General features: G+C 42.3%; 1 pseudogene across 1 annotated transcript; it reads left to right on the forward strand.

The window, feature by feature from the left end:
- Positions 1 to 26,160, forward strand: LOC145579159 (CSC1-like protein ERD4; annotated as a pseudogene). Its single transcript, XR_014099063.1, has 6 exons — positions 1 to 346; positions 22,467 to 22,630; positions 22,756 to 23,031; positions 23,516 to 24,360; positions 24,500 to 24,755; positions 25,599 to 26,160. The product of XR_014099063.1 is annotated as a CSC1-like protein ERD4 (transcript).
- Positions 26,161 to 27,300: the final 1,140 nt, after the last annotated feature.

Consider the following 27,300-nt stretch of genomic DNA (forward strand, 5'->3'; position numbering starts at 1 on the left):
TACTAGAAACAACAAATAAATCTATCAAAACAACAAAACATTGCAAATCCCAATAATAATATTGTTCAAGTGCAAAAAAAAATATGGAATTGCGGTCATTTCTTACATCTTTTGGAACTTCTTTCATAATATTTGTGGTTTTGATGTTTCTTTTCACTTGGCTATCAAGAAAACCTGGTAACCAAGTTATATATTACCCGAATCGAATTCTTAAGGGTATGGATCCTAGTTCGAAGACCCGAAACCCGATTTATTGGATTAAAGAAGCTTTTTTTTTCCTCCGAAGATGATATTATCTCTGCTTCTGGTGTTGATACTGCTGTTTATTTCGTCTTCCTTTCCACAGGTATTGATTTTCTCTGTTTTTTACTCTGTTTCATAAAATAATATTGCTATGAAGTAAATATTATCATTTGTACACTTAATATAAAGCTTGTCAAATGTCAACTGTTGGAAATTTTGATTAGCTTCGATTAGTGGGCTTTTAATATTTGATTAATGAACACAAAAACAAGCTAATTGAATATAATGAGAGTCTAATCTAAGATACATTTTTTTTTTTTTTTTGAACCATATCGATCTAAGATACATTTAAGTAATTATGTCTAGCGGCAAAAATGGAAAAAACTCATATATTGCACATTAAAAGATTCATGTTCTGAACTTGTGTAGCAAGATGAACATTGAATATTAAAAGATACGTGCATTAATTGTACACTAGTAGGTCTATCGATTTTCACATCAATCTAATGATAATGATATTTATTTGTGATTACATTGTCGTTAAAAAATAATAAAATTGTGCTGTTAAAAAAGAATATTATTGCATGAGATATGTAAGCATATCTCAAAATAAGATTAGGAATTTCCCATCTCCAAGTATCAAGCACATGGTAAGAATCATTTGAATGAACATTGTGGCCATATATAACCATTTTTTTTTAATAAAGAGTGTTTAGCTTATTGAGCAATATTAGAGATTTGACCAATCTAAACAACTAATTTAAGTGTTTGGTAAAAAGCTTGTTGAAAAATTATTTTGATCTCAAAAAGCTCTTTTAGGAAAAGCTTATTATAAAAGCTTCTTAAATTAGTTTTCTGAAATTAGCTTGTTAAACAACTAGCGTTTTAGATATTAAATACACTCAAATAACTAATAATTAACAATTATTTATCAACTACTTTTATATAGTCAGCTATTTATTACCGGCTACTCAAACTAGCTAATATAATTAACTAATCAAATAAGTTAATATAGGGCCAAAATCTATAAGAGCAACTTCAATGCTAAGCTAATTAACAAATTAGCTTGTTATGACACATAAGATTATAAGCTAACGTCTTTTGTAGCTAATTTTTGCTCTAATGGTTAGCTAGTAGCTTGTAATTTAATTGAGGCTCAATTTGTTAATTAGCTTTTTACATTTAATTTTATTATTTTAAACAACCTATCTTTTGGCAAGTTTATTCTCAAGCAAATTAGCTTAGCTAAGCTAATTTTCTTGACCAATCTAATTTAATTTTTAAGCTCCAATGGTTAAGCTAATAGCTAGAAAATTTTCTAAATTGCAAGCAAGTCCCTATCTACAATCATTGAAGTTGCTCTAACAATGCTTTATATATTAGTGACGATATACTCCATCTTATGGTCAAATTGCTAATGTGGGACTAAATAAATTAATACCACTTGTCTCAAGTAGTGTGGCCCACCGTTTTATTTTTTCGTTAAACCTCAAATACGTCTTAAATTTTGGGTCTTATTAAAACTAAACTCAATTGAAGAACTGCAACACGAATTTTATAAATTTTTTAATGTGGCTGGCTATACTGTGTGGCTAGTCGTTGTTTCGGTGTTTTTTTGGATTCCCTCGGGATACTGGTCACGCTCTGCCGACAAGTAGACTCGAACACCTGCAAAACAACGGAACTCCGGTTTATCGGAGATCCGCCTCCGATGATCAAATTAGAGATCGGAAAACGGAATAAACTAGAGAGAGAAAGTAGAGAGAAGTTAGAGCTTTTAATGCTCTTTTTAAGGTTATAACACCAAAGTCCCCCTCCCATCATAAATGATTGGGGTATTTACAGGGGTGGGGATTTGCGCCTCTTTAGGGTTAGTGACCTAAGAATTTGTGCTCTGATTGGCTGCGCAACCAGTGTAGGGCACGTGTCCCTCTGAGGCGCTGCTTTTGCGGCTTTCAAGGATTTTGGGCCTCTTGATGTTAGGAGGCCTTTACTCTCTTTTTCAGGTGCCCTAACGCTTAATACGTGTCGTCCTCCTATTAGGACATGTGTTACCTTTTGATTAGGCCACGTGTCGTTATGGGATTGGACCACGTAGTTGGGGTATTTTTTTACCCTAAACATTTGTCCCTCAGAGGGGGTGACTCGTCCTTTACGGGCCGCCTCCTCTAATCTTACTCGTCTAAGTACGCAGTCGTTTTTGAGCGCTTCAGGGTATTTTGCGGAGGTCGGACAGGGCCGTATGTCCGTCTAATTGGGTTGGATGCCTTGTTTAACTCGCCTGATATCCCCGAGGGACTTTTGTCTGATTGTCAGGCGGACGGGATAGGCCGAATGGCCTTTTGATAAGCAACCTGTTGTCTTCCATTATTTCGAGAAAATGGTTCAACTTCCGAGGCGAGTGTTGAATTTGTGACGTCCGTTCAAATTCCGTCTTAAATGACTTGACACCCGTTCTTATTTCGTCTTAATTGACGAGGCGGTTTTTTAACCGTTTGACTTCTAGGTCAATTTTTTTTTTGAATGTTAACCTCTTAGCATTCTTTAGGCGGGAACGGTGGTTTTTACCGTTTTACCCCCATAATTTTTGCCTATAAATAGTGAGGGTTTGACCTCATTTCTTTACTTTGCATTTTTAACTTTCTAGAGAGAGGTCAGAGCTTCTAGAGAGAGAAAGTTACTTTGCTTCGAATCTTCAGGAGCTCAGTCGTGCATTCGAGTTTTCCGATCAAGCAGTTGAGTTTTCCGGTCAACTTTCATCCAAGAACTTCAAAGTCCTCCAGCTTTCTACTCGGACGAAGGTAACCGAATACTCTCCTTTTCTTTCTTGATTTTCTTTTTATTTTTGTTAAATTTTTACGAACATCCTGGATCAACACTCGGCCTCGTCCGTTTCTCCTCATGAGGACGTCTGTTCGCTTGGGACTGAGGAATCTAGAGTGGACGGGAACGAGTCCTCGTCTTTATGGAGTGGGTCCATTTCTAGTGCGTACCAACTCACCCCACCTATTCTTCTATGTCCCTACAGCCGAACATGGCGCGTACGAGGAAAACGCACGACCTTCTTGCTGCAAGAAATCCGGATGGCAGCCTAATCCAACCCTTGGACTCCTATGATCCGAATAATATGGAAGTGGAGACAACAACCACAACCTCAAACACAAATACAAATACAGCCACTACTGTTGGTGGTAGTGAATGCTCGGCAGTCGAAGTGACTACCTCTTTTGAGGAGCGCCAAAATCAACTAGGCACTTCTACTTCTAGACAGAGTCCGAATGTATCCCGTGCTTTATTCGCTAACTTGATCCTTGGACCGGACAAGTTGCCAACTTCTTTGCCCCGCTCTTCATCTCGAACGACCGCAGGTCAATTTGACCAAAATCAACCACAAGCTTCTGTGGCCACTCTTGATCAATTTGTCAAAAATCTGCCACATGCTTCTGTGGCAGCCGAACGAAGTCTTCCTCCTCCCTTTTCTCAATATACTAGGTCGGCCAGACCTAGGACTGACATTGTAATTGTTGAGCCGACTGACCGCCCCCGTAACGCTCCATTTGGAAATCACAGTTCGGGGGATGGAAAGAAAGACAAGGGCAAGGCCCCCTTGGTGCCCGAAGGAACTGTATTGGCCTAGCCAGGGCAGGGCTCGGTCGGAGGTAGCTCTGCCGAGTCAAATGAGTTGACAGAGTTTGACTTTGGTTCGACAAGGGCCCCCGAACTTCAACTAGCCGAGCAAGAAGGTGAAAATCCTTATGTCGAGGCCGAGGCTGAGGAGAATGATTTCAACAGCCCTTATGGCTGCATGATAGGGGAAATCGCCTTGGGTTTCCTCAATGAACGGTTCGAGGAATGGAAAGAGTTCCTCATGCTAGGGGAGGGCTTTGAGATAAGTCCACCTCAAACCTGAGGCTCGGTCGCCGCTTCTGATGACCCTAAGGTAGTCCGCGGGGGCTTCAATGTCTATAAAGCGGCCCTAGAGGTCGGCCTCAACTTTCCCCTTCATCCATTCGTCCAGGAGCTGCTGGACGAATATTAGATTGCTATGGTCCAGCTGGCGCCGAACAGTTGGGCCAACATTTTTGGCTACTTGGTGACTTGCTTGAGGATGGGCTTCAGCCCCAACTTTCTGGTCTTCTGCACCATGCACAACATGGTGAAAATGAGGGCTGAAGCGGACGGGTGGTTCGTTTTGAACACCCGGCCAAAATACATGGTAGTCCTGCACAAGCTGTCTAAATGGCGTGACTGGAAGCAGAGATTCTACCTCATCCGGACCGGGGATCGAGCGTTTAACAGAAAAATGAACAACTTCAACGCCTCCCCTGTTCAACTTGGACAAGGGGATCACTGGCCAACCCATCCTCCAATCCATCCGAACCACTCCCATCAACTTGACTATTTCTCGGTTCAAGAGGGAGTTTAGAGGGGGTCGCCGAGTGGACATTATTCCCAAGTGGATTCCCCTAGTAATTTGACTAAGGGATCCCTTGTTCATGTCCTCGTTCGGCCTACTCCGAAATTACACTCCAGGCGGACTTTAGTAACGTGCGTTCTTGATTTTACTTTGAGTTGTGAATTTTCTAACTCTCAATTTTTTCTCTTAACAGAACAAGCCATGTCTCAGCTTGACCCGGCACAAAAGGAGGAGGTTGACATGAACGAGTTCAACATGGAGCATCCTCGGCTTCTGAGGCAGCAGTACGAGGCGGCAAAGGGGATATGACAATTTTTTTTATTCCTTTGCCTTAACTTTTTTTTTTTTTTTTTTTTTTTTTTTTTTTTTTTTTTGCGTCCGATCTGCAACACTTTGGATTGGGATCCTTTTCCTTCTAGGTCGGACGTTTCATACATTTTCTCCCCTGGCCGAGTGAATTTACTTTGGATAGTCTTTCCCTTCACTCCTACTCGGTCGGGGGAAAGTTCCACAGATTTGCCGAGTGGATTTACTTCGAAGGTTCTTTCCTCTATCTATACTCGAACTAGGTAACCTTACTGAATGTTTCCTCTTGTTTTTCAGTCTGCTACCCCTAGGCTAGCGAGGAAACAACTGACGTTGGCTTCAAAGGACGAGGGGTCGTCCAAATCTCAATAAGTTTCGGCGTCTAAGACCCCTCAGGGACGCCGGCGGCCAGGGCAAGGTCACGGGTTGCACCATCGCAACCCCAGCTGACACCTAGTGGGGACTCCAAGACTTCAGAGCCACAACCGTCCGAGGTGGCCCGAGGCGAGTCCTTTCAGAAGGACGGGGAGGGAGAGCCGACCCTGGACAACACGGCCGGCCATGACTCAACTCCGCATGTTGAGTATCTGGGGACTCAGGCCTCTGGTTCCCAGGCTGAAGAAGGGCAGCTGTCTCCACCTAAGGCGGACGAGCAGCCTCTGCCGATGCCCACTCCTGAGAGGCGTCCGCACATCTCTCATATCTCAGAATGTATTTGTACATCTTCATATTCGTTTTCTTCTAAGTTAACTTTTATTCAGAATTCTAACTCCTCTTTATTTTGTAGAAATTTCTGAAGATATGGACGCTCGGCTTCCTGGGTCTTTTCTGACTAGGATCGAACGCAAGGCCGTCCGAGACGCTATCCAGCAGGCTGTCCCGAGCGAGACAGAACAAGTTCCGGGGTATCTATGATGGGCACCTCGGTCCAATGATCAACAGCTGTGTTAAGGTAAAATGACTCGTCTTCTAAATTCTTAGCCAATTTCCTAACTTTTTCCCTTTACTTATCTTTGTCAATTCGTCCGCAGCTTCTCATTAGGCTCTTTGCCTTCCAAGACTAGCGTTTGAGGCAGAGGCGTGAGATCCAATCGGCCTGGGATGATCTTAAGCGGCTGTAGGACGAGAACAATGGCCTGCTCGCTCTTGAATAAGTCTGCCATCAGACTGCCATGAACGCCCTGACTGAAAAGGCAGCCAAGCAGGCTGAAGACATCGTCAAAATTGGCGATGCTCTTAAGCGAGAACGGCTGGCTAATGAAGCTCTCGTCAAAGAGAGGGACGAGGCGGTCAGTCTGGTGCCTGATCGGCAGGAGGTAGCCGAGGCCTCTGAGAAGCTCAAAGCCGAGCTGGAGATCAACAGAGAGGCGTTGAACACAACGCTTCCGGTTGCGGATGAGCGCGTTTAAGAGGCTGAACGCCTAAGGAAGGAAGTGGAGGAGTTGAAAAAACAGCTTAATGCTCCAAGGCCAATTCCTGCAGCAGACGTTGTCCGGATCGAGCAGTCGGCCCTTACCCGCCTAAAAAACCGATTTGAGGATGCCTTTTCAATGATGGTGGAAAGGGATGAGCACGGCTACTATTTGGAGCGCTTCACTTGGCGGCTGGACTTTCTCACCATGAAAGATGAGTGCGAGGTCGTTGGGCTGCCCGTCTCCCCCTTCGTCGAGACTCCTTTCCTTCCCCCCACCGATGCTGGAGATGGGAGGGACGAGGAAGAGGAGACGATCGAGGGTGAAGAACCTCTCCGGACTGACAATGCGGCCGACGCTGATGAGTCGACTAATGCTGGCGATGGTAGTAAGGAAGCAGCTAAGTGAGGAGCCCTCTTCTACAGCTTGTTAAGCTTTATGTCTTCTGTTTTCCTGCTTCAATTGAACAATTTTTTTATTGCCGCCTGTTTTGAGCGGCTTTTGTAAAGATATTTTGGCGCCGTTTGAGCGGTATTTTATTTATGCTAATCTTGCCGCCTTCTAAGCGGTTTTATGCACTTTCATACTTGGCTATTTTATGCATCTTTCTTTTTTTTTTGTTCGTACGAGCAACTAGGGGTTATGCCCCTTTATTCGGGGTTTGCCTATTCCAAACTCTAAGTGGTTTGATTAACTTAGTAGATCTTATACCTTGAATGGTATGAATACTAGTAAGTTAATCAAATCATATATAATGATTGCCCTTGGACTAGGTGAACGTCGAATCAACATTAAGAATTCGGCCTTTTTTTTGGCTTTGTTTGAGTCATCCGTTGAAGCTATCATTCGGACGGACCCAAGAAACTTCAAGTATTTTGCAAATTTCCGTTTATAGGGCTTATTCGCCTAAGAAGTCTTCGTCCTAAATGGGCAATATATGCCTTAGTGTCACGGTCCGAATGATCTGACATCGGATCGTGCGGCGCGCTCTTGTCTATTGATGACAAGGACACAAGCCTAGAGCAGGAAAGGTTTGTAAGCACACAGCAACACGGACCAAGGGTATCTCAAGGAAGAAATTGTCAACCACGGGTGCGGAGTCGGGGCTTGTGACGGCCGATGCTTTAAAGCGGGCACAAGCGGAACCGACGAAATGGAGGCGTCTTTTGGAGGTTTCTTGGTTTGGAGGGGGATGCTTTAAAACAAGGTAAGCGCAATATCTATAAAGGCTTAAAATAACACACAAGTCTTAAAGCAAGGCAATGGGGTAATGAGCTATGATTCAATAACCAATCACTCCTTAAAGTGCTTTATATTGATTGCATAGAGAAATACAAGTGAACACTAAAACTACAGTAACACAATAATACTCCCTAGAGACTAGAAAATAAAAGGAAAAGACTTAGAAGGTAAAACCCAAGGAAAATACAAGGAAAAGGAAGGGGGTACATAGAAAAAGAGGCGGATTCTAACATCCTCCCCCACTTGGGTTGTCGACGACCTCGTCGACTTACAAAGCAAAACATAAAAGACTAATCTTCTGTTGCAGGTGTTGTCCTCGTCCTCGTTCTGATATTGGCGCGGTTGCTGGTGTTGCGGTTGTTGTCCTCTTGATCTGGATGATAGGGCTTGAGACGACTGACGTGGAAGACATGGTGTATCTTCATCCACACTGGGGATTCAACCTTGTATGCATTCTTCCCAATCCGTTTAGTAACGCGGATGGGGCCTTTATATTTTCTGATTAGTCTGCGATCTTTCCCTCTGAGGAACTTCAGCTGTTCTGGTAGGACCTTCACCATTACCATGTCCCCAACATTAAACTCTTGTGGCCTCCTGTTTTGATCGGCCCATTTCTTCATTCTCCTTGCTGCCCGCTCTAGGTAAGCGCGAGCAACTTCCATGTTTTGTTGCCACTCTTTCTTGAATTCCCGGGCTTCGCGGCTTCTCCCTTCTTCTGACGTTTTTATGGTGTGAGGTAAAAGAGGTTGTTGGCCCATCACCAACTCAAACGGACTTCTGTTGGAAGCGACGTCAAGGAGTTTCACCCATTCTTTCTGATTGGCGCTGACGAAATGCCTCAAATATTCCTCTAAGAGCCCGTTGAATCTCTCTGTTTGCCCGTCGGATTGTGGGTGGTGATTTGAAGACATGTTTAAGTTTGACCCCATTAGCTTGAACAACTCTGTCCAAAATATGCTCGTGAATCTGGTATCTCTGTCGCTGACGATGCTTTGAGGCAACCCCCAATACTTCACAACGTGTTTGAAAAACAGCGCCGCTGTCTCCTCAGCACCGCAAGCCTTCTGCACGGGGACGAAGGTAGCATACATCAAAAACCTGTCGATCACCACCATTAAAACTGAATATTGATCCACCTTAGGTAGACCACTTATAAAATCCATAGACACACTCTCCCACGAACGTGCCGGAACGGGCAGAGGGTCTACAAGACCTCCAGGCTTCTGACGATCAACTTTGTCTTATTGGCAAACTAAGCAAGTTCAGGTGTAGTTGATGACGTCCTCCTTTATTGCGGGAAAATAATAACCCATGGACAGTAAGCTTAAGGTCCTCTGCCAGCCAGGGTGTCCAACCCATAGGGTATCATGGCATTCTTTCAGAAGCATCCTCCGCAGACCTCCCGCTTTTGGTATAAATAGTTTGTTGCCTTTGGTGTAGATAAGATCACCGTCCATCCAAAAAAGTCTTGTCTTCCCGGTTTCAATCAATCCCTTGAGGGTGCTTGTCATGGGGTCTTCGGACAAGTGTTGCTTGACCTGATCTTTTACTGAGGTAGAAACATTGCTGGCGGCAGGAGGGGACAACATCTGTACTGCAACCAAGTCAGCTCGTCGACTCAAAGCATCCGCTACCCGATTACTGGCTCCTGTTCTATAGGTGAACTCCACATCAAAATCAGCGAGCACTTCCTGCTATCGTGCTTGCTTTCCTGTTAGCTTCGGTTGGGTAAGGAAGTGGCTTGCTGCGGTATTGTCAGTGCAAACAAGGAACTTGAATCCCAACAGATAGTGCCTCCACCCTCTCAAGCAGTGGACGATAGCCAGTAACTCCTTTTCTTGAGCAGCATATCTTTTCTCGGCTCCACTCAGCTTTCGGCTCTCATAAGCGACCGGGTGGCCTTCTTGCAGAAGGACCCCACCTAGCGCAAAGTCTGATGCATCAGTCTCAATTTCGAATGGTTTGTTGGTGTTTGGAAGGGTTAGGACAGGCTCTTTCGTCACCGCTTCCTTAAGCTTGAGGAAAGCTCTCTGCTGCTCGTCTGCCCAACTCTATTTCCGATCCTTCTTCAACAAGTCTGTGAGGGGGCTAGCAATTGCCGAATATCCCTGAATGAAACGGCGGTAGTAGTTAGCTAGCCCCAAGAACGATCTTAATTCTGAAACAATCTTCGGAGCTTGCCAATCGCTGATGGCTTTGATTTTCTTTGAATCCATTCTGATGCGACCTCCGCCTACCAAGTGTCCGAGGAAGCCCACTTCTTTCTGAGCGAAAGCGCATTTTTCCCTCTTCACGAACAAATGATGTTCTCTTAATTTCAAGAATACTTTTCTCAAGTGCTTTAGGTGGTCTTCAAAGGTGCGGCTAAAGATCACAATGTCGTCTAAGTATACCACTACAAACTTATCAAGGTACTCGTGGAAGACTTGGTTCATCAACGTGCAGAATGTTGTTGGAGCATTTGTCAGCCTAAACGGCATAACCAACCACTCGAAAGCTCCTTATCTGGTGACGCAGGCCATCTTCTGTTCGTCTCCTTGGGCAATTTGAACTTGATGATAGCCCGACCGAAGATCAAGTTTGGTGAAGTAAACAGCATCACCCAATTGGTCGAATAAGTCGACCACCAAGGGTATAGGGTAATGATTCCTCACTGTCAGCTTGTTTAAGGCCTGATAATCAATTCATAATCTCAAAATCCCATCTTGTTTCTTATGAAAGAGAATTGGTGCCCCATACGGTTCCTTAGAGGGTCAGATGAACCCAGATTGAAGTAACTCATCAAGCTGTCTGCGCAGTTCCGCTAACTCGGGAGGTGCCATTCGGTAGGGGCTTCGCGCGGGAGGTCTAGCTCCTGACACCAACTCTATGGTATGATCGATGGCTCTCCGAGGAGGAAGTGTTTTCGGCAGCTCCTTAGGAAGAAGGTCAGCAAATTCTTCGAGCAATCCCTTCATGGCAGGAGGGAGGTCAGTCTCTATCTCATCTTCCTTCAGCGAGAGGGTAGCAAGGAATGTTGGCTCATTTCTCTTCATTCCCTTCTTGAGTTGCATTGGGGTTAAGAGAGAGCCGTTATTACATTCCCCTGATTTGCCCGGCGAGCACGTTCGCAAGAGACAAGGATGGTTGCCGGCAACAAGTAGGGAGCCCAGGTGGGGCATTAGGACCGCTTTGCAAATACGGAGAAAATCCATTCCCAATACCATCTTGAAATCATCCACCGGTGCCACTTTGAAATCGAGAGTGCCATTCCAGTCCCCAATCTTAGCCTTAACGTTCTTGGTGATACCGTGGATAGGTTGAGCTTCTGCGTTGACAGACTTAATGCGGCCTCCGCCTCGTATCACTTCCAACCCCAACTGGCAAGCAATCTCCCTAGTGACAAAGTTGTGGGTGGCTCCAGTGTCAACCATAGCTTTGACCCTTTTCCCATTGATCAATACTTCCACGTACATCAGTTCTGACGCGTCTGCTCCCATGGAGTACATGAAACGTATTGAACTTAGTCTCGAGGTTTCCTCTTCGTCGTTCTCCGCCTCTTCCCTGCCCCACTTTCTCGTGTTCGAATGACATCGAGGAGGGTTTCTTCTGAAGGTTGTCAATTTCTCCTTTGTGGCGACACTCGAACCATTTGTGAGGCCCGCGACAAAGGATACAAGTGAGGGGCTTATTCCATGAGGTGGAGCTTGAGGCCGCAACTCTATTAGTCGATGCGGGCGCTCCATTCGTTCGGGGATCATCTCCCCCACTCTTGTACCTAATCCCCATGCTGTTCGAACTGACTTGGGAGTTCCCCGTGTTGCTCTTTAGGGTATTGGATTCTGACCCACTAGCTCCTCTCTTCTGATTCAGTCCCTTATCCGACGAGTAGTCCATCAACCTTTCAGCTGCGGCTATGACCCTCGACAAGGTGTCTATCTTCTGGCGCCAAATCTCTCTTTGGGCCCAATCCTTCAAGCCTCGTACAAAATTAAACAGGCGGTCCTTCCCGGACATGTCATGGATCTCTAGCATGCACGCGGAATATTCTTTTACATACTCCCTAATAGAGGTCTTGTGTTGTAAGGTGGCAAACTTTGTACGACCCACGAACTCCGTGTTCTCTGGGTAAAATTGAGCCATCAGCTCCTTCTTTAAATCCTCCCAAGTATCTACCAACGTCCTCTTTGCTTGTATGTTGGCGTACTTAGTTCGCCACCAGAGTTTCGTATCGTCCACCAAGTACATTGTGGCCGTGTCGACCTTAAGATCATCTTCCAATTGGCATATGCGGAAGTATTGTTCCATATCGAAGATGAAGTTATCGACTTCCTTTGAGTCTCTTGTGCCATTAAAGGTTCGAGGTTTGGGAGGTTTAATCTTACTCCCACTTCCCCCGAGTCCTCTTTGGGCATGCATCAAGGTAGCACATTTGTCTTGAGCCTCGTCCGCTACTCGTTGAACGAATTGAGCTGCTCCGTCAACCCATCAACCGTTAACTCCAGTTTTTCTATTTGCTCAGCTTGTTTTATTATTATATCTTCGAGCTTGGGTACTCTTTCTTCGAGTATAGCCCAAAATTCCGATTTTCCTTCTAGCCAGGCAATTCTCTCTTCCCACATATCAGCATGTTCAGGCATCACCATGCTGGGCGACTTTAGAATGAGCCGGCTCTGGTACCAACTACCACGGTCCGAATGATCTGACACCGGATCGTGCGGCGCGCTCTTGTCTATTGATGACAAGGACGCAATCCTAGAGCGGGAAAGGTTCGTAAGCACACAGCAACACGGACCAAGGGTATCTCAAGGAAGCACTCGTCAACCACGGGTGCGGAGTCGGGGCTTGTGACGGCCGATGCTTCAAAGCGGGCACAAGCGGAACCGACGAAATGGAGGCGTCTTTTGGAGGTTTCTTGGTTTGGAGGGGGATGCTTTAAAACAAGGTAAGCACAATATTTATAAAGGCTTAAAACAACACACAAGTCTTAAAGCAAGGCAATGGGGTAAGGAGCTATGATTCAATAACCAATCACTCCTTAAAGAGCTTTATATTGATTGCATAGAGAAATACACGTGAACACTAAAACTACAGTAACACAATAATACTCCCTAGAGACTAGAAAATAAAAGGCAAAAACTTAGAAGGTAAAACTCAAGGAAAATACAAGGAAAAGGAAGGGGGTACATAGAAAAAGAGGCGGATTCTAACACTGAGGTAAATTTATGGTTTCCTGTTTGTCTTTCGTTCGGCCTGGTAGGGATAAATGACAAGATTGGCCTCTTAGGCTAGTTGGCCGAGTGGCTGAACATAGTATGCCCTAGGTACACCTTGTATTTGGCATTCTATTGGAATTATTTTAATACAAATGGTCCATGGCCGAGTTGTTTAGCTAAGAATGCCCTTACATATCATTCTACTCTGCCATTATAAAACTGATGGCCGAGTAGCTTGGTTAGGGAAGCCCTTGCTTAGCATTTTACTCTTGCTAGGGGAACTCTTGCTCAATATATTACTCGGCTGATGCCCCTCTTTTGGGTGCATCTTTGTTCGAGTAGGGGTGACCGAGCCAGTCTGTTTTGGCATACTCTTAGTGAGTTTCTACTCGGCCCCTATTCTTTGCCCTATTTCGAGGCAACCGAGCTGTCATGTTGTAACAGCGCTGGTATCTCTTTTTAGGCGGCTTTGTCTATCTTTTGGTGGCCGACCAGCATTGCTGGGAGCCACCTTGTTGTTATTTTCATTCGGCATTTTGCTTAACAATATAGACATTAAAATTTAAAAAACAAAGAATTTAACAACAATGCTTGACTTTTCATTAATATTTGTCACATTTTACATTGTTGATGGCTGTTAGGCTTAATTACATCACTCGACCATTAAGGCTTAGGTACACTACTTTGGTCATTCAGACTTAGATGCAACAATTGGCTGATAAGATTTAAACATAATATTTTTTCAAGTTGTCCGTATTCCATGTACGAGGAATAGGATGACCATCTAAGGCTTCGAGACGGTACGTCCCATCTCGCACTTCTTCTTTGATTAGGTAGGGCCCCTCCCAGTTCGGGATTAGCTTTCCATCTTTATTGGCTCGGCCCACCGCTTTCATCTTTCTTAATACCAGATCCTCCATGTTCAGCGGACGCTTAGACACTCGACGATTGTATGCCCTTGTCATCCTTAGACGATAGGTCTCGTGCCTAAGCGCCGCATTGCCCCTAGCTTCAAGAAGGAAGTCTAGGGCAGTCTTCATGGCCTCCCAATTGGTTGATTCGTCATACAACATTACTCTGAGAGTAGGCTCAAACATCTCAACTGGGAGTACTGCTTCGGCGCCATAAACTAGAAAGTATGGGGTTTCACCTGTAGAACTCTTTGTTGTTGTTCGTATGGACCATAGTACATTGACCAACTCATTTGCCCACAGACCGCCTACCTTTTCAAGCTTATGTTTGATGCCGTTGAAATCAGCATGTTATAGGCTTCCACTTGCCCGTTGGCTTGAGGACGGCCAACTGAGGCAAAACAGTGAGTAATGCCTGGTCGCTTAGCCAATCATTGAGTTGTCGCGTTTCAAACTGGGGTCCATTATCAAACACCGTTGACTGTGGTATTCCATAACGAGTAATGATATTTTTCCAGATGAAGGCTGATATGTCCGTCCACTTAATCCCTTGGATGGCCTCAGCTTCGACCCACTTTGTGAAGTAGTCGACTGCTACTAAAACATAGCGCCTTTGGCCCGACGCTGGCGTATATGGCCCAAAGATATCCATGCCCCATTTTGCAATGGGGAGTGGACTGCTTATGGCCGACAAGCTATTAGGTGGATGATGAATTAGGGTTGCAAATCTCTTGTATTTGTCGCATTTCTTCACCATTTACATGGCGTCTACATTCAAACTCGGCAAGTAGTACCCTAGGTGGGTAACTTTCTCGGCTAAGGCTCGTCCTCCAATATGCGACCCACAATGTCCTTGGTGGAGGTCGTCCAGCACATCATAACCTCTTTTTGGGGTTATACACTTAAGGTATGGTTTCACAAAATCTTTTTTGAATAACTCCCTATTCTTCATTTCGAACCAGGCTGCTCTCTTCTTTATCAGTCAACTCTCTTTTGGATCGGCCGGGAGTATCCCATCCCTTAGGTAGGAGACAATTCCGTCCATCCAAGTAGATTTTCTATCAATAATTTGTACTGGCTCGGCATCAATACTCCTATTTTCTTTCACTTCCCAAAACACTGATCTGGGAGTGTCACATGACGCCGAGGATGCTAATTTGGAGAGCGCGTTCGCTTGATGATTTTCTAAACGGGGGACTTGATGCAGCGTGAAATGTTCTAGTCCCTCGGCCTTATCCTTTACCATATGCAAATACTTCATCATGGTCGGCTCTCTGGCTTATCCTTTACCATCTACAGATACTTCATCATGGCCGGCTCATCGTATTCGGCCTCATTATTGGAGGCTTGGAACTAAATCTCATTGCGTAGTCAAATTTATCCCCCTCAGGAGACAAACAAATGATACCGGCGCCGGGGGCACTACCATCCACATAAACCTTCCATATTTGATCTCCTGCCGGCTGTAAATCTAGCCTGGTCATTACAGCCAAAAAATCAGCAAAGGCTTGCCCCTTAATTGCTTTTCTGGGTTCGAACGTAATGTCGAAGCCTCTCAGCTCTAAAGCCCATTTGAGCATTTGGCCACTGGCCTCCAATGCTGTGAACGGCTTCTTCAACTGTTGGTCCATGTAGACGACTATCAAATGAGCAAGAAAGTATGGCCTTAGCTTTTTTGATGCCATGAACAATGCAAGTCCAAATTTTTCGATGGGTGGATACCTCAGCTCGGCATTGTGCAAGATATGGCTGATGAAATACACAGGGATATGACGATCGTCCCTTTCTACAAGGAGGACGATACTTAAAGAATGATCTGAAATAGCAAGGTACATATATAGCTTCTCATCCTTGAGCGGGCTGACGAGACGAGGAAGTGTATGCAGATGGCTCTTTAATTGCATAAAGGCTTCCTCGGCCTCTTCAATCCACCCGAACATAGCTTTTTTCTTGATAGTTTGAAAAAAGTACCAGCACTTATCCCCTGATCTTGATAAAAATCGACCGAGTGCAGCTAAGAAACCAATCAGTCTTTGCACTTCTTTGATTGTCCTCGGCGACTTCATGTCCAAGACAACTTGAATTTTTTCAGGGTTGGCCTTAATTCCACGTTGATAAATCAGAAATCCGAGAAACTTGCCGGACTCAACACCAAAGACACACTTCTTTGGATTTAACATCATCTTATGCCGCCTGAGTTCGGTGAACGTTTCTCGAAGATCATTAAGATGATCGGCCGACAACTTTGATTTGACAATCATGTCATCAATGTACACCTCCATGTTCCGGCCAATTTGTTCTCTAAACACAGTTAAGTCTCTGAAAAGTGGAAGGGGCATTCTTAAGGCCGAATGGCATTAATTTGTAGCAGTACAGACCTTGCTCGGTCACAAACGCGGTCTTTTCTTGGTTTTTTCCCCACAAAGGAATCTGGTGGAATCCGGAGTATGCATCCATAAAGCTCATCAGGGTGTGTTCGGCCGTTGAATCGACCAGTCGGTCGATCTTAGGCGAAGGAAAGTTGTCCTTAGGACACGCTTTGTTGAGGTCGGTGTAACCCACGCACATTTCCATGTCCCATTCGGCTTTTTTTACCAGAACTACATTCGCTACCCAATCAGGGTAGTAACATTGCCGAATGAAACCAACGTCCAGTAGCTTCTTAACTTCTGTTGCGGCCGCTTGATTCCTTTCTTCTCCATGATTTCTCGTCTTTTGCCGAACAGGCTTTACCATTGGGTTCACCACCAACTTGTGGACGGCCTGACTCGGATCTATGCCCGGCATTTCTTGAACCTCAAATGCAAAAACATCCTTGAATTCTCTTAACAACTTTATTAGGTCGTCCCCTAGAAAGCCCATGGCCATAGTGCCCACCTTGACCGTTCGATCAGGTCGATCTAAATCGAGCACTATGTTCGTATTGTCGCCAGCCGGCTGCGGCATTAACTCTTTTGGCCGGCCGACGACCATTATCTACTATGCCGCCTCTTTCTTGATGCGCTTCTGGCAGACCTGATGTGTTTGGAGTAACCCTTCATCTGAGTTTGGCTCGGTCGAGCGTGATCATCCTGTAGATGTGGGCTTTATAGCCAGTTGATTGCATTCCTTTGCCATCTTTTGGTTACCATGAATGGTGCCAATCTTCCCATCCGTCCGCTCAAACTTCATCAGCATCATGTGGGGTAGGGTCGGACGACCGATAATTACATTGTAACCGGTAAGCTCCTTGACCACTAGAAAGAGGACGACCATGTCCCTTCCCTCTCCCTTCTTTCCAAATCGGACGGGTGGATTAATTCGCCCGATTGGGTGGATGACGCTCCCACCAAATCCGACGAGTGGATGGGAGATATCTTGGAGAGAATCTTCGGGAAATCTCAAATTTTTCAGACATCCCAAACTGATTATATCGGACGAGTTACCAGTATCAACTAGCATCCGTCCGACCTTCAAGTTAGCCACCTTCATGATAAACACTATGGGGTCAATGTGAGGGGCTCTTATGTCGCCTTGGTCTGCCTCGCAGACCGTCACCTCCGGGAAGGGCTCGTCCTTCACCCCCTCGGCGTGCATCACATTTCCCAGCATCCAAGCGTCCTGCTTGATTCCCTCATTGTAGGGCCGCCTGATATGACTGCCACAAAACTGGAATCAGTATTGTTACCATCATCTTCCTTGTCATTTTGCTTTTTCTTTTCGGACTTGTTGTTTGTTTGGGTGTATGTGAATTTTGACTTTAAAACATACGAATTCAACATGCCCTTTTCGGCCAGTTTATCCAACAACCTCTTCAAATTGATGCACTCATTCGTGTCATGTCCCACGTCCTTGTGGTAATGACAGTACTTGTTTTTGTTGCAGTACTGGGCCGAACCTCTCAGCGGTTGGGGCTTTTCAAACTCAAATTTATCTTTAATTTCCATCAGGATTGAGTAATAATCCTTGTTGAACTCATACATAGGTTCGTAAGTCTTGGCCTTCTTGGCTTTTGTCTGCTGGCTATCAGCCACCTAGACTTCTTTTCTTTTGTTCTTTCCTTCTTTCTTTTTCCCGGCCGAGTCTTGCTGAGAAGATTGCTTCTTCTCAGCCCCCTTGGCCAGTACTTCAGATTTTGTGAGTGAACAGAAATCAGCTACTTCAATGTAGGCCTCGACTTTCCGTAGAATGCCTGCGTATGTCCGGACCTTTTTCCTGACCAAGTCAAACTTGAAACCATTATGCCTTAACCCCTGGAGAAATTCCGAATAGGCCATTTCATCCGGAAGGTTCTGAATTTTGGCTTTTTCTTGATTGAATCACTGAACGTACGAACGCACTCCTTCGTTCTTCACTTGGAAGATCTTAGCCAAGTTAAGACTAGTCTTTCTTGGGGGAATATTGTAAGAGAAGTTTCCAATAAACAATAGACTAAGAGTGGTGAAGCAGTTGATGCATCCGGCCGGCAGGCTATTAAACCAGTCCTATGCCACGCCCTTAAGGGTGGCCGGGAAACACCTGCACTATGTGGCATCGTTCACACTTTGCAAATACATTAGATTTCTGTAAGAAGTGATGTGTTCCTCTGGGTTTCCCGTACCATCGTAGGCACCCACAAGTACACTTTTAACTTTTCCTAGTTGGGGGGGGGGGTTGAGAATTTCCCGAGAAAACGGAGGCGGCTTGTCACCAAGATTTAACAAGCGCATTTGCCAATCAATAGACTAAAGTTGTGCGGCCAGCCCAGCTAGATAGGCTGTCTGGTCGAACGGCTGGCCATATTGCACGTATTGTCCGAAGACAAGAGGGTTAGGCGGCGGAAACGCATTGAAATTCTAAGGGGCCTGATACTGAAATGGTTGAAGTGGAATAGGAGTTTGGGTACGGTGAGCTTGAATTCCGCTAGTCTTGGCCGAGCTGGTATGTTTGGATAGGGTATGATTTGAGAAATCATCCGGCATAGTTGGTGTAGAGGCAGTGTCCGAAACGGATATCCGTTCCCGCTTGTGCCGAATGTACTCCCTTGCATCTCTCCAACGCTGAGATGGCTCAGTTATCTCCTTCTGAGGTCGTCTGACCTGTCCCCCAGCCGATTGCGTTTTCTCGAGGAGCCTAGACATATTTGTCCACGGCACCCTCGGTGAACGCTCATGTCGACGAAAAGGGGTATTCCCAGCGTCTTCAGCATTGACTGCCCTGCTTGGGGTCTTTTTTTTTTTGAGTGCCCTCTCCTCCTCTTCTGGGCGGAAGCCTGGAAGAGGATGGCACCTTACCCTCAAGCTCTTTTCGAAGCTTGCTCAAGTCGAGCTTGAGAAACCAGCAGTAACAGGAGGATCCTCGGTCTCATGAAATGAAGCGGTCAGAAGATCACTAGAATGAATCGTTGTGACTATGTCTTCTACATGGCCGTCCTGACCAGGCCAGGGCCGGCATTAGGTTTCTGACCATCTATTTCCATGACGGACGAGTATCCCCACAGACGGCGTCAAATGTTTCGGGGGTTTTTTGGATTCCCTCGGGATACTGGTCACGCTCTGCCGACAAGTAGACTCGGACACTTGCAAAACAACGGAACTCCGATTTATCGGAGATCCGCCTCCGACGATCAAGTTAGAGATCGGAAAACGAAATAAACTAGAGAGAGAAAGTAGAGAGAAGTTGGAGCTTTTAATGCTCTTTTTAAGGTTATGTCACTAAAATCTCTCTCCCATCATAAATGATTGGGGTATTTATAGGGGTGGGGATTTGCGCCTCTTTAGGGTTAGTGACTTAAGAATCCGTGCTCTGATTGGCTGCGCAACCAGTGTAGGGCACGTGTCCCTCTAAGGTGTCGCTTTTGCGGCTTTAAATGATTTTGGCCCTCTTGATGTCAGGAGGCCTTTACTCTCTTTTTCAGGTGCCCTAACGCTTAATACGTGTCGTCCTCCTATTAGGACACGTGTTACCTTTTGATTGGGCCACGTGTCGTTATGGGATTGGACCACGTAGATGGGGTATTTTTTTACCCTAAACAGTCGTCATAGAGGTTATTATGTTAGTGTTGTAGAGGTTACTTGGTCAGTAATATAGGGGTTACTTCTTCAATATTATAAAGGTTTCTCGGTCAGTTTTAAAGGGGTTACTCGACCAGTAAAATAGGGGTTACTCGATCAGTAAAATAGGGGTTACTTTGTTTTTTACAAGCGGACACATGATGTGGCCATCCACACACAAGACGGTAGGAAGAATTATAATGCTTATCTATTCTTTCAACAAGCTAAATTCATTTGACCAACTGCTATGAAGTTTTTGTTGATTTCAATTCAAATTTATTTATTCCCTCCGTGTTTTACTTAGTGTTACACTTTGATCGCTATATACTTTTAGACAATTTATTTATTTTAAATAAAATAATAGGTAAGTGGGTTAGTTAGAGATTTGATTTTTTTAAAGAAAGATAGTAGGATTAATAGTTTATTTAAAAGTAATGAATGTGAGAGGAAAGAAATAATAAAAAAGTAGTAGCGGGTTTGGGTGGGGATCATGAGAGGAGGGATATAATATTAAAATATAGCTATTTGCCTAAAAAAGTAAATATAACACTTATTCAAACACGGCTGCATTTGATAAGTGTAATACCGAGTACTTGTTAAAACACGATGGGAGTAATTTTTTCAAAAACATTACTCCCTCCGTTCCTTAATACAAAGCCTCATTTCCTTTTTGGGTAAACCAAAATACAATGCCTCTTTCTATTTAAAGGTTGTATTTTTTGACATTATTACCGTCTTTTAATGAGTTGTCATCTTTTTTCATTTATTTTTTTTGTACTTTTAACATCAATTCCCAACACTTTCTCTCTCTATCTCTTCAATTATTCCCAACTACTTTTTCTCTCTCTCTATCTCTCTCTAATCCCACACGCACATATGTACTTTTAATCATTAGTTTTACAAAATTTACAACGTTCTTAATTTCCGCGCAAAAACCAAAGAGATTTTGTATTAAGGGGCGGAGGGAGTACAAATTTTTAGTTGAAGTGCAAAAAGGTAATAAGACTAAAATATAAATAAATTTTTAAAAAAAAGTAAAATAAAGTAAAAATAGATTCACTCAAGTGACTAAAGTAGTTCATAAAATTCAAATACGAGTATTGCAATTGTGAAATACGGAGTACTACACATAACAAGTCTACTCTTTCCGTTTTTAAATACTTACTGCACTTTTTTTTTTCCGATCGTTTTTAAATACTTGCTCCATTTTTTTGTTTGGAAATCTTTTATAATATTTAATTCATTTCTTCCAACTATTGGACCCAACATAAATCATAATAGATTAGCTCCTGTACAATGCACCGATAGAACACAAAGAATTTGTGAGAACACTGCTTAAATTTTCTACAACGCTATACAAACTCAAATATGGTTGTCGGCTTGACCAATTAACCATATGTATGTGTTTCACAAGTTCTTGATAAACTTCTATTCAGAAAAAAAAAAAAGGTCTTTACCCTTCCTGTTTACGATTTGATTGTTGTTACTAATTGTAAATCATAATGATTAAGGCAGCGTAATTTTCAATTGAGTTTTACTTATATTATATTATCTTTATTAATTTATGTGAATTAATTTGAACTAATACTCCCTCGGTTTTTTAACACGTTTTGATTTTTTCACTATTCATAAAATATGCTTTTAACTAGCTTTTGTGGATTGTGATTCATCAAAATTTAAACTAAGTGATTCCTCTTAACTTAATTGTTTACACTGAGCAAAAAATAAATTAACAAAATTTCTCCCTCTACATAATGTGACAATGTGTCAGTGTGAGAACCTCGCAGATGTATGCCTTTTATAAAATCAATAAAATGGTGTTTTTTTCCAATCCAATGTTTACAAACAAATTATATATGTCCTTCAGCAATGAATATAATATTACCCTAATAATATAAATTAAACTAGTATAATCCTCATCACGATTCAAACCTTAAAGTGATGAGATACAATAAGAAAGCTTTTTAGAAATTTACTCATGAATATTTTGTTGAAGTATATATCATTCCAAATAATATACAACATGTAAATGTCTCATATTGAGATATGAGAAAAGAATAGAGAGTTAAATCCTTTATTAGGCAAATGGGCTACTTTTCATATCGTAACATGGTTTTTCTATGAAACCACCTTAGACTTATAAGTGAACTTTCTCTAGGTGACCAGTGCGGCTAGCTTCGTATTTAACATGATATCAGAAGCCCTACCTATATACGGTTGGGACCTTTAATGATGAAATTAAAGCGACCTTACATGTGAGGGAGAGTGTTGAAATATAGACTATAGAAACTTAACACTCTATTAGGCTATAGGATCCATATTTAACATATAAATTAGCTGGTAATTACATTTCTGCAATCTAATTCATTAGATTTTTTTAGCAACAACGTATATGTATGAACTTATTTCCCCCAAGTTTTCAGATTTTGACAGTTCTTAACATGATAAATTAATTTCCCGTGTTTGTCTTAAAAAAATGTAAAAGTTTCTTAGATTTACAAGACACTACTTAAAAAAAGTACGATAGATTTAAGAGGATCAGCATGATGGAGAACATAAACAAGACATTAGACTTGACCATTGTATTAGATCGTTGCACTTTCTTTGAAATGTATTAGTGTACTCTAAAGAGTCTACACTCTACTCCTGTACTCCATTTGTGTGAAGTTCCCTTGTTAAAAATGATAACTGCAACTGCTGAGCTAATGATATTAATGGTTTATTTACAGCATTCAGACTGTTTGTTATGGCTGGCATTGTGCTACTTCCGATTCTATTGCCTGTTTCTGCCACTGATCACAGTGTGATCAAACTGAATAAAAACGCTAACAATTCAACCTCAACCAATTCAACCATCAACGAGTTCAATAACTTCTCCATGGAACATATTGCGGTAAGTATCATATTTTCAAAGTACCGTTCAACTCTAAAATATTGTGTCGTTTGAGTATTGCAACTATAGAACTTATTTATTCAAATTTTTAAAAACAACTGATTTAACTATCACTTGCATTGCAGCAACGAAGTCCAAGGTTGTGGGCATACATGATTGCTGTCTACTGGGTTTCTTTGGTGACGTATTTCCTCCTGTGGAAGGCGTATAAACATGTATCTGATATAAGGGCTACAGCTCTGAGGTCTTCTGAGCCAAGGGCTGAGCAATTTGCAATTCTTGTTAGAGACATACCTCATGCGCGAGAAGGGGAGACCAAGAAGGAACAAGTTGATTTGTATTTCAAAGCTATTTATCCCGATACATTCTACAGGGCAATGATAGTTACAGACAATAAGGAGGTAATGCTTTAATCTGATACATTCTACTAATTTTTGCATCTCCATAAAATTTAGGGTCCGTTCTATTCAACTTAATTTCAGTTTAGGTCAACTCAACTCCAATCAATTCAGTTCATTTCCTAATTTCCTTCTCTTATAGACAATTCATTTCAGCTCAGCTCAGTTCAGTTCAGCCCCAATCAGTTCTGTTCAGTTCAGCTGTTTTCAGTGAATTGGAACAAGCCCTTAGTCTTATAATGGTGCCATTAAAAGAAGTCACCTATTAATGTTGGGCAGATAGAGTTGTAACTTGTAAGCAATACATAATCATTCTAAGATGAGGCGTAATATAGATATATACCATTATTTTAAGTTAGAAGGCGTATGTCTAAGACTTCATTCGATATTTTGTAATTGAAGACAATAATTCAATTGGATGATTATGTTTCAGTTAATTATTTATCAGTCACTTGTTATAGGAAACTGTACATTTTTCACGTAACAGGTTAACAAAATCTGGGAGGAATTAGAGAAAAATAGGAAGCAATTGCAGCGCGCCGAAACAATTTATGCAGAATCTAGATCAATTGGTAGTCCTGAGGGGGTCAGACCCACAACTCGGACTGGCTTCCTCGGTCTTTATGGAACGAAGGTTGATAGCATAGAATATTACACTGAAAAGATAAATGAAATCACCCCAAAGTTAGAAGCAGAGCAAAAAATCACCTTAAGAGATCGTCAACTTTCTTCTGCACTAGTTTTCTTTACAAGCAGAGTGGCTGCTGCTTCTGCTGCTCAGAGTTTACATGCTCGAATGGTTGACAGTTGGGTCGTAGTGGATGCTCCTGAACCGCGTCAAGTGATTTTGACTAACCTTTCTCTCAATTATTATTCCAGGACAATACGCAAGTACGTTGTGTACACCATTGTTTCATTAACAATACTCTTTTTCATGATTCCTATCACTTTTATAACTGCATTTACGACATTGGAGAATCTCGAGATGCTTCTGCCTTTCTTAAGACCCATTATCGAAATAAAATCTGTTCGAACATTGCTGGAGGCTTTTATACCTCAACTTGTTCTTATAATATTTTTGGCTTTGTTGCCTATGTTGTTGAGATATCTGTCTAAAGCGGAAGGAATTCCTTCAGAGAGTCATGTAACGAGGGCTGCTTCTGGCAAATATTTCTACTTCACAGTTTTGAATGTTTTTATTGGAGTGAGCCTTGGTGGAAGCCTATTTTATAATATCAAGCGATTGGAGGGCAAACCCGATGCTATTATTGAAGTACTTGCAGCGAGTATTCCCTACAGCGCGACCTTCTTCTTGACATATGTGGCTCTCAGGTTATATCTTTACATCTTTCATAACTACTCCACCCATTTTTCTGTTTTAGCCATCATCAGTAATAATTGAGACGTATATCATGTATAGTTATAATATAATTCACAATCTTATTTGGTTTTCTATAACATTGTAATGTAGGTTTTTTATAGGGTACGGCTTAGAGTTGTCCAGAGTGATTCCGTTTGCCATATTCCATTGCAAAAGGAAGCTTTTGTGCAAGACTGAAGCTGAAGTGAAAGAAGCATGGGCTCCTGGAGATTTTAGATACGCGACAAGGTTTCCAAGTGACATGCTTATTCTCACAATCACCCTCTGTTACTCTGTTATTGCACCATTGATCATTCCATTTGGTGTTATCTACTTCGGCATGGGATGGCTAGTCATTAGGAATCAAGTAATGTCTTCTATCTCTTCCTAGTATAAGTCTCTAACATCTCTGTTCTTAAATATCTTGACATTACAAATCCAGTAAAAAAAATAATTTTGTATGATAAGCATTAAATTGGAAGTAATCATTCACCTATATAATGCTAATACTAGGGCTCTTCAGTTCACTTCAACAGCATATGTTGGATTTTCAACACTTTGACATGGATATGAACACGTTATAATTCATTTTGCACCATAAAATGAAAGTTGTTTCTTATAGATGACACACAAACACATTACGCATCATTCGGTCATAAGTCTCATGACATAACATATTTTTAAAGGATTTTTTCTTAGAAAATGATAGAGTATAAATAAAACATATTCCTGGGCCTCAACCATAAGCTTAAGCTCTTGGTTGAGATGATCCTCTAACATGGTATCAGAGCCAACATGATATAAAGGTCACGGATTCGAATCTCACCCACCCTTCCTTCAAAGCGGAATTAATTTGTGCCAGGTATGGATAGGCCTGTGTTGCATCCACTTTTCAAGCCTAAGGGTCTTTCATGTGAGGGGAAGTAGTAAAGTATAAAACATATTCCTGGACCTCAATCATCAAATTAAGGTTTTGGTTGACATGGTCCTCTATTAGAAAAGACCTTTTATGTTAGTCATCTTGTGCAAAATGACCTATAAAAAAAGTGGCACTTTGAGACTTTATAGTACGAAGTACTTGTTTTGGTTGACTAAGATATTAGCTAAAATCTGACCATTGACTGTGATTTTTTTTTTTAAATAGAAATAATGTACGTATGGATTCTGGATCTCTAACAACATAACAAGTATTTATTTTCATTTATAACAGGCATTGAATGTGTATGTTCCATCATGTGAAAGCTTTGGGAGGATGTGGCCTCATATTCATACTAGATTTCTTTCAGCACTTGTCTTTTATCAAGTTATTATGTTTGGTTACTTTGGAGTGAAGAAATTCATCTATGCTTTCGCGATCATCCCACTTCTTTTGATGTCCTTGATTTTTGCATACGTTTGTAACAAGAAATTCTATCGCTTCTTCCACCACAGAGCTCTTGAAGTTATGTGCCATGAATTGAAGGAAACTCCCGACATTGATAGTGTGTATAGATCATACCTTCCTCCAAGTTTAAACTCTAATAAGTTAGATGATGATGAGTATGAAATTGTTTGATCTTGCAAAATGGTGCAAAATGAAAGTTGTTTCTTATAGATGACACAAAAACAAATTGTTTGATCTTTTGATTTGCATTGTTCACTAATGTTATTTTATACTAATACATTCTATTGTAAATATATTTTTTGTGTTTTGCAAAGGTTGTATGGTGCATGTGGGCTATAAAAGTAATCACTTATTGATTTTTAGGTCTTGGAATCGTTTTATTCTAGCCTAAAAGGGACAAATTTAATGTGTGGATAAAACTCTAAATAAGCTTCAAATTTGCATGAATGCTTTAAAATTCAAACTTATTGTTTTTATGAATAGGTTTTCATTTCAAATTCTTTCAATTGTAGAAACATGTTTGCGAATAACTCAAACAACCAGGCTCCTACCGATGAGCAAAAGCAAGAGCAAAAGGAATATTTCCTTGATGAGGAAATTCCCGAGGCTCCTACCGATGGTAAACTGCCAATTGGGATGTCAAGTGCATCATGTTGGCCACGATGTCTCCAGACCTCTAAAAGACATTCTTTGAGAAGGAGATGGCTTTTGAGATCATTTCTGAACTTTAGAATATGTTCCAAGAGCAGGTCCGAACTGAGAGGTTGGTTCGAAACCCACAGGTAGATCCTTAAGAGCAAGCTTAAGAAAGGAGAGCCAGTCAGTCCACATGTAATTAAAATGATCAGACTATTTGAGAACATGGAAAGGCTTGATGTGGGGTATTCGATCGAGATAGAAATTTACATTATTCTCCATTCGCTGCACAAAGGCTATGATCTGTTCAAAATGAACTATAATATGCACAACATGGAGAAAACCTTCACCGAGCTTCATGGGATGTTGAAGCAAGCCGAGCAAACGCTCAAGGATGAGGGGAAGCATGACATGCTTATGGTCAAGAAGGGCAAGCCATTTAAGCGCTCGGGCAAGAAGAAAGGCTTTAAGGGGAAGGGTAAGAAGACCTTTTCGCCTAAGTCAAAAGCTACCAAGGGTAACAAGGACAAGAAGGTAGCCTATTCTAAATCTGATTTTGAATGTTTCTATTGCAAGAAGGAAGGACATTGGAAGAGAGATTGCCTCAAATTCAAGGAAGATAAGAAGAACAGAACCGTTGCTTCTAGATCATGTATTTTCGTTATAGACTTAAACTTCACTAGCACAACATCATGGGTATTAGATACCGGGTGTGGCTCACACTTTTGTTCCAATTCTCAAGGACTAAGGAAAACTAGAAGTCTAGGGAGAGAGGTCGAACTCCGGGTTGGCAATGGAGCTAGGATTGCAGCCGTATCTGTAGGAATTCTCAGTTTGTCTTTGCCCTCTGGGCTTGTTTCAGAACTTGAAAATTTTTTATCATGCTCCAAAC

This window comes from Chenopodium album, chromosome 14, assembly GCF_948465745.1.
Source record: "Chenopodium album chromosome 14, dcCheAlbu1.1, whole genome shotgun sequence".
NCBI lineage: Eukaryota > Viridiplantae > Streptophyta > Magnoliopsida > Caryophyllales > Amaranthaceae > Chenopodium > Chenopodium album.